The sequence below is a fragment of the Dromaius novaehollandiae genome, unplaced genomic scaffold (assembly GCF_036370855.1).
Source record: "Dromaius novaehollandiae isolate bDroNov1 unplaced genomic scaffold, bDroNov1.hap1 HAP1_SCAFFOLD_63, whole genome shotgun sequence".
In the NCBI taxonomy this organism is placed as follows: Eukaryota; Metazoa; Chordata; class Aves; order Casuariiformes; family Dromaiidae; genus Dromaius; species Dromaius novaehollandiae.
The window spans coordinates 600,270-608,834 of record NW_026991442.1 but is presented as its reverse complement, the minus strand read 5'-3'; positions in this window follow the sequence as shown (position 1 = coordinate 608,834).

Genomic DNA, 8,565 nt, shown 5'->3' with positions numbered 1-8,565 from the left:
CCAGCTCTGCGCTTCTGGAGCTGGCCCGGGGGCAGCTGCTGACAGGCGGGGGGGCTCCAGGGCCAAGCCTGTGCCCCAGCTCTCCTCCCCCGCCCCCCTGGGACTCTGCCTGCTAAAGCCCTAAAGAAACACTACATCAAAATGCTGTATTTCTCCGTACGTGTTGCCAGTTTGGCAAAAGAATTGGAGGTGCATCTATCCCTAACTGAACTGTCCTCCATAAAACACAAAAAATCACTCCCACAGGCCAAAAAGCCCCACGCCCGGGTGAAGACCCCTCCCCGAGCATGTGTAGTAGTAAATTGGTGTGTAAGCAGTAGTATAATTGTCTGTACATTACTCTCCAATCAGTGTAAAAGGGAAAGTTGCAAACCTTGCAATGTGTTTGTAAAAATGCTACTTGAAAAGGCCGGGGGTGGGGGTGGGGGTGTGCTTGATTTGTGGGAAACCACCGAGCACCCAGGCTTGCGCAGCTCTGAGCTAAATAAGCCAATGTCTCTGCTGAGTGTGTAATTATTGGCTTATTGCACACCGGGCAACGAATCCGCTTTTTGGACAACAGTTTTCTGGTGACCCAGATGGGACCCTCCCTGTAAAGCCTTGCCCAGATCATCTTGCCAGTTCCTGGCGGGGAGACGCTGCTCTTCGGACTCCAGCGCGCACCGACCATTTTGTTCGGGGACTCCACGCGCACCCTCCCCGGTCGGAGCGGGTAAGCGGCTCAAAGGTGCAATGCAGTAATCATTAAGAGACATTGCATCGAGGGTATGATATAGGGGCAATTGGTTGTGGTAACCCAGTGTAAGCTTTGTACACATTTGGACAGTGCCGACTGGAGTGTACGAAAGCATAATTGGTAAGAATGTTCTTTTAAGGGTAATAATATGGGAACAGGACAATCTGCAGGGGTATCCCCCTGTTCTCCTTTAGGATGCATCCTGAAACATTGGGATAAGTTTGGTGGGGATCCTTTAACAAGGAGAAAATGAAGGGAATACTGTACTCAGTGGTGGCCAATGTATAAAGTGGAGGATGAGGGGAAATGGCCAGAAATGGGAACACTAAACTAGAATACAATTTTGCCACTTCTGTTGTTTTGCAGAAGACAGAACAAATGGGATGAGGTCCCATAGGTGGATTTGTTTTTCTCTCTGAGAAATGATCATGAAAGAAGAAAAAAATGTAAGCTATTGGTCTCTGACTCCAATGTGTTAATGATGATGGAAGACAAAGAGAAAATGCCTCGGTGTTGCTCTGCTTGTAGCATTGGGAAAAGATGTTTAAACGTGGGTGATGAGGAAGAGGATGTACAATTATTGGTCTCTCCGGAAAGAGATCAAGATAGTGTCGATGGCAGAGGTAAGGGAAGTGAGGCATGTAGCCCAATTGCAGGCAGAACTCGGGCTACTCGGGCTCAACAAAATGCTGTGATTGAGGCCGCGCTGCGTCAAGCAGTGGGACCAGACGGACTGCCTGTAGATGCGAAGGTGCCTTTTTCAACTCCAGATTGAATGAATCAGAAGGAGTCTGCTGGGTCGTACCGAGAAAATCCAGAAAAGATGTATCAATCCTTTAAAATGATAATTGCGAATCATAACCCAGCCTGGCAGGATTTACAGGTGCTTTTAAATACTTTGCTTGCAGCTGAGGAGAAGAGACTGGTATTGGACACAGCTCGAGAGGAAAATGAAAGAGAAAGTGCTAGAGATGGAGCGAACCGTTTTCTGCCGGCCCAAGAAGCAGACTGGGATCAAAATACAGGGGCAGGCAGGTTAATGACTAAACAGTAGCAACAGTTAATATTATATGGGGTAAAGCATGGAGTACCTAGGCCCAAGAATATTGCAAAACTATATCAAGTCGCACAGGGTGAGAATGAGGATCCCTCTGCATTTTACGCGTGGTTATGTGAAACCGCCCGAAAATGGACAGACTTGGATCCCGAGGACGAAGCGAACAAGACGACTTTTACTACATTATTTGTAGGACAATCAGCACCAGCTATAAGGAGAAAGCTTCAGAAAGCAGATGGTATGTCGGGGATGTCAATATCGCAATTAACAGAAATTGCATCTAAGGTGTACAATAACAGGGAAGAAGCAGAGAGAAAGGAAAAGCAGAAGGAGAAACTGAAAGATAAGAGGCAAAATGCTGCAGTCTTGGCAGCTGCATTTGCCCAGGCACAAACTTCCTCTCGGGGAAGAGGCTTTCCAAAAGGACGAGGATGTGGCAGAGGGCATAGAGTAGGAGGGAATTTGGGAAACAGAATTTCACTGAGGAGAGACCGACGTGCGATCTGTAGGGAGAAGGGGCACTGGGGAAGTGAGTGCCCGAAGAAACAATCAGATCACTGGAAACCTCCGTCTGTATCTGTTCCAGAGGCAGATTTGCTCCTGATCGGTACAGAAGATTCAGACTGACGGGGACCCGGGGGTTGAGAAACTGGATTCCCCAGCCGGACCCCTGCTTTCAGTAAAGCTGGGGAACGAAACAGTTAAATTTTTAGTAGACACTGGAGCAATGTATTCGGTATTAGACAGCTGTAAGGGACCAATGAGTAAATTCTCTATGCCAGCAATTGGGGCCACGGGAAAGCGAGAGGTCAAACCTTTCTTTCAACCAATTAAATGTAAAATAGGAAATAGAGTGTTAACACATGAATTCTCATATGTGCCAGAATGCCCATTACCCCTAATGGGGAGGGATTTACTCAATAAACTGGGGGCACAGATAATCTTTGATAAAAACAAAGTTCAGGTGCACATTCCACAAAATGGCGCCAGGAAAGCACAAGCCTATATGTTGCAGAAAGCACTGGATTCTGAACAGGTGGAGAGTGGACCAAGCGCAATTCCCTCCGAAGTAATGGACGCAGTAGTCCCTTTTGTGTGGGCAACGGAGAAACCTGGGAGAGCCAGATATGTAGAACCGGTACAGGTGGACTTAAAACAAGGAGCTAAATCGGTAAGGCGAAAACAGCATCCCATGAAGTTAGAGGCCCGTGTTGGACCGGAGCCTATCATTACTAATTTCTTAAAGTAGGGACTGTTGCGAGACTGTCAATCCGAGGACAATAATCCAGTCCTGCCTGTTAAAAAACCACATTCACAAGAATATCGTCTAGTACAGGATTTGCGAGCTATTAACCAGATAGCGACTGATGTGCACCCAGTGGTGCTCAGTCCACACACTTGGTTAACGACAACAAATGATTCAAATGTCTATTTTACAGTATTGGATTTAAAAGATGCTTTCTTCTGTATCCCTGTGGAGGAACAAAGTCAACAATTATTCGCCTTTGACTGGGAAAGTCCTACAACGAGACGCAAAAAGCAGTTGTGCTGGACAGTACTCCCGCAAGGATTCAAGAACAGCCCTACAATTTTTGGTAAGGTACTCGCAAGAGAATTAGAATTATGGCAAGGTAAGAAAGATACCACTACCTTATTACAGTATGTGGACGATATCTTATTGGGGGCAGACACGACTGAAGAATGTAGAGAAACAACCATCAGTTTATTAAATTTGGGGGCAACAGCGGGATATAGGGTGTCTCAGAAAAAAGTACAGATCACGAAGGAAAGCGTAATCTATCTAGGCTTTGAAATATCCCAGGGGGAAAGAAAATTAGGAATCAAAAGGAAAGAAGCGATTTGTCAGATCGCCCCCCGAAAATGAAGACGAGACCTTAGGAGATTTTTAGGAATGGCCGGGGGGTGTCACCTGTGGATACCTAATTTTGGATTAATGGCAAAGCCTCTCTATGAAGCTGTCAAGGGGCCGGGAGACTTGCTGGAGTGGACTCCAGAATGCCGAAAAGGATTTGATGAAATCAAGATTGCTGTCATGAGTGCTCCCGCATTAGGACTTCCAAACCTAACAAAGCCATTTGACCTTTACGTACATGAGAGAGGGCACCAGGCGTTGGGAGTGCTCGTACAGACTTTAGGAAACTGGAAAAGACCTGTGGCTTACTTTCCAAAACACTTGGATAAAGTGAGTGCAGGGTGGCCAGGATGCCGGAGAGCAGTTGCAGCTGCTGTGTTGTTGATACAAGAAGCAGGAAAATTGACGTTGGGACAAAAGGTGACTGTTTATGTGCCACATGCTGTTGCAGCAGTTTTAGGACAGAAAGGGCATCACTGGTTATCCGCGAGTAGGATGGTGCAATACCAAGCAGTAATACTTGAGCCAGAAGATGGAACCATGAAAGTGTCTAATACCCTTAATCTGGCATCTTTATTACCACTTGATGAGGAGGGGAGGTTGGCTCATGACTGCCTGCAAACTCTTGCGCGAGCGTATTCCAGCCGTCCGGATTTGAGAGATATTCCATTGCAGAATCCAGATTGGGAATTATTTACTGACGGGAGCAGTTTTATAATAAAGGGAGAAAGAAGGGCTGGAGATGCTGTTGTCACTTTGGAAGAAGAAATCGAAGCAAGATTGCTGCCAGCAAATACATCTGCCCAGAAAGCAGAACTGATTGCTTTAAGCCAGGGTCTGGAAATATCGGAAGGAAAACGGACCAATGTGTTTACAGAGTCAGAATATGCCTTTGGGGTTATACATACCCATGGCGCAAATTGGAAGGAAAGAGGATTGCTATCTTCTCAAGGGAATCCTATAAAATAGAGTAAGGAGATTATGGAGCTACTGGAAGCAGCTAATAACCCCAAAGAAATAGCAGTAATGCATTGCAAAGCGCACCAGTCCAGACAGACTGACATAGTTAAAGGGAACAAAAGGGCCGATGAGGCTGCAAAAAGGGCAGCACTATTCGTGTCGGTGGCAGCCTTAGTTCCAGAGAGAACGCTAAGAATGGAAATTCCGGTAGACACTGAAAAAGAAAATAAATTAGCAGAAATACTGAAATGCATCAAGACTTCCGAAGGATGGTGGGTAACATCTCCTGGACAATGTGTGGTAACTTTGCTGATAATGAAGAAGCTGATGGAGCAAATACATGATAGTAGCCACATGGGAGCCGAGGCATCGGTTGAAACAGGTAAAAGAGTTGCTGTGGGAGTTAGTATGTTAATAATTGCAAAGGGTATTACACAAAAATGTGAAATGTGTCTTAGAAATAATCCCAAGATTCAGAAGAAGCCCCCCCCTCCCCAGGGGAAGTAAAAAGGGGCGTCATGCCTGAGGATTACTGGCAAATTGATTTTTCTGAATTACCAAGCTGTAATGGATATAAATACTTGTTGGTAATTGTTGACAGCTTTTCAGGATGGCCTGAGGCTTTCCTGTGTCGCACCAATAAAGCAAGGGAGGTAGTGAAAATGTTATTAAAAGAAATCAAAGCAAGATTTGGGGTACCAGAAGGATTTTCTTTGGATAGGGCACCTCATTTTATAGCAGAAATAGTACAGGAAATCTCAAAAATAGCACAAATTAAATGGGATTTACATACCCCCTGGAGGCCACAGTGCAGTGGAAAAGTGGAAAGAATGACTCAAACAATGAAGAGAGAGAGAGGAAAATTGTGTCAGGAGACTCAGATGAAATGGACTGATGTTTTACCTCTGGCATTATTAAGAATCAGAATAACCCCAGGGTTAGGGAGAAAGTTGGTCCATTTGAGATTCTGTATGGTAAACCTTACATTGTCAGTTTAACTGGAAATGACATTCAGATGCACGTTAAGGGCGATCAAATTTTAAGGGATTCTCTCTTGTCTATGGCAAAGGTTCTTACTTCTCTCCGTAGGTACATCCAGTTAAGATCTCCCGTACTTTTAGATTCACCTGTACATTCATTCCAGCCGGGAGATCAAGTACATCTTTGGACCTGGAAGGATGAGCCGTTGACAGAAAAACGGAGAGGACCATATCTTGTACTACTAACAACAAATACTGCTGTGAAACTGCAGGGAATTGGTTCCTGGATCCACTACACCCGAGTGAAAGCAGTGCCTCGAGAGACGTGGAAAGCTGAACAAGTTCAGCCTTTAAAGTTACGAGTTGTATTAGAAGCGAATCGGTTTCAAATTTAGATTGTTTTCAGGGAAGAATTGCTTTAATCTGTTTGTTAGGAATAGGGTTAATATCGTTGTTATGGTATCTGTGTGAAAATGATGTTCTCCTTAACAACCAGGGGAGAAATGTGGTGGTTAGTTTTTCTAGGTTCCCTGAGCCAAGCAATTAAAGGGAATCAGGAAGGATTTGGGGGTCAAAACCTTCATTTGGAAGTAATGACGAAATCTATGAAGCTAGTTAACCGGAGAGATTGTTGGGTGCGTACCCACTTCCCTGGCCATTCCAACAAGGGCTTCCCGCTAACTGGAGTGCCTCTTAATTTTTCCTTTATGGAATTTATACAACAGATAAGAAATGACAGTGATCAAAGGAAATATGATGAAACAACAGAACAGGAATGGGAAGTCCAGCGTGTGACAGGAGATTATTATCAACGTATCCTAAGATGCAATAATAGTAATAAATGGTGGGAGAAAACTGTACTTTATGGAAAACAACCGATCAACTGTACTGGAGTAATTAAGGTAGGAAGTTATGAGGATTGCTCTCAGATACCTGAAATAGGTTATAAGTGGCCAAGTAAGGAGCTAAATGGGTGGCGTGTTCCAAAAGGTAGGGGATGGTATTAGTTGCGTGGGAACAAGGCACGAAAAGTGCTGCCTCCTAGTTGGTCAGGGACATGTACTCTCGGGGCAATAATCCCTAATATTACTGTAACAAAAGATTTGAGTAATAAATATCAAAAATCATGGTTAAGAACATTCATGAGGAGACAAAAGAGGGTCAGTAATCCTTTAGTAGATCTCCCTACTAGGTTTCATCCATTTGTAAGGTGGCTGTTTCCCCAGCTGGGAGTGAGTGAACTTGAAAAAGCAACAGTAAATATTTCAGCAGGTATTGAAAAAAATAGGGAATAAAACCTCTGATGCCTTTGCAGCTTTACAAGAGGAGGTTTCAGAAACTGCTAAAATAACTACCCAAAACAGAATGGCTCTAGATATGTTATTGTCATCTCAGGGAGTACGTACAGTACAGTACAGTACAGTAATAAATACTGGCTGCTGTGTATATGTGGATCAAAGCGGGAGAATTTCTACCGATCTATATGAAATCTGGAAGCAGACTGAAATCTTACGTGGAGTTCAGAAAGATGATACTTCTTTGGGGTTTGAAGAAACATGGAAATGGTTGACTTCCTGGTTCCCTGATGTAGGCTCATGGGTTAAAAAGTGTTTAACAGTTTGGGGAATGGTGTTGTTACTATTTGTATGTGTTTATGTATAGGAGTATTTTGAAAATACAATAAATATGACATGGGTTTATCATGGTAGATTGTGCCCAACTAATATCTTTTTTGATAGGGTGAATGATTCCATTGAAAAGAAAGATCAACTATCTCTAATCGCACTGGAATTCAGTAAAAGAGTTGGTGCACTGCAGGAAAAAAATCTTCTGGTTAAAGTGGAGCTTTCTAAAAAACTGTAAGTGATGGGTATGCGGAGGGCACGAGGAGCTGAAAAAATGAAAGCAACAAATATCCATGCTGAAAAAAGTGCTGTATAGTTGAATACAGGTGACTAGTGGACTCCCTTGAGGATCAAGTGTCAGACTGATTTTAGTTAACATTTTCATTTCTGGTCTTGACACAAAAAGAGTACGTGACTGTCTGTTGATGACAAAAAGCTGAGAGGCACTACTAAGTCAGGTGACACCGGCCAACATAGTGGAAGGAAATGGAATGATTGGTACAAAACACAGTGCTAACAAGTGACAATTTGGTTATGTGGGGGCAAAGAAGAACTCTTACAGCTGGAGATATCAGAGATCGCCTCCAAGGAAAAGGTGTTAGCTAACCATTGGATGCTTAGGAGCCACAAGACAGCTTCAGGAATAAAACATAAGCAGAAACCATCCTACGGTGTAGCAGATGAAAAAATAGGGAAATGTAAACATAGAAGGCACTTCACCCAGAACTGTGTGTGGTATTTTGGCCAGGCAAGAGGAATTCAAAGTGGAAGAGATGTTAACAGAAGGAAAAAGGATATATAAACCATTTATAATTCAGGCTGGGCTGTGACATTACTACTTTTTAAACAGGAATAATGGGGCAAAGGACCTAGTTTTATGATGCAGCATGAACAGTATAGTTAAAAGAAAAAATGATAGGATGCAATTCCAAAAGGTCTCTTCCAGTCCTGTATTTTTTCTGCAAATAGTATCTTATCCATAATTTACTCCTAATAAACGATAACCTCCCATCACAACTTACAACAGAAACTACTCCACATTTCTCACAGGGATATATGAGAGCCGTGTGACCTAAGATTCACACCTGACGGCCTGCTCAGCAGAATTTACCAGCTATTTAGAGAGTACATTTCCACTTAAAAACATCTGAAGTACACTTACTGTACGGGATGTTTCATACCCTGGTATTACATGTCCAGTCTATTGTTTTCAGATTACAATGCACTGGTTTCTATTCCTTATTGATTCAACATTCTGAATTTCTGTCATGGAGATTATGGCTTCAGTAATTCTGGCAGGTGCAGCCTAAGAGGAATCCTGGAAATTAAACCAG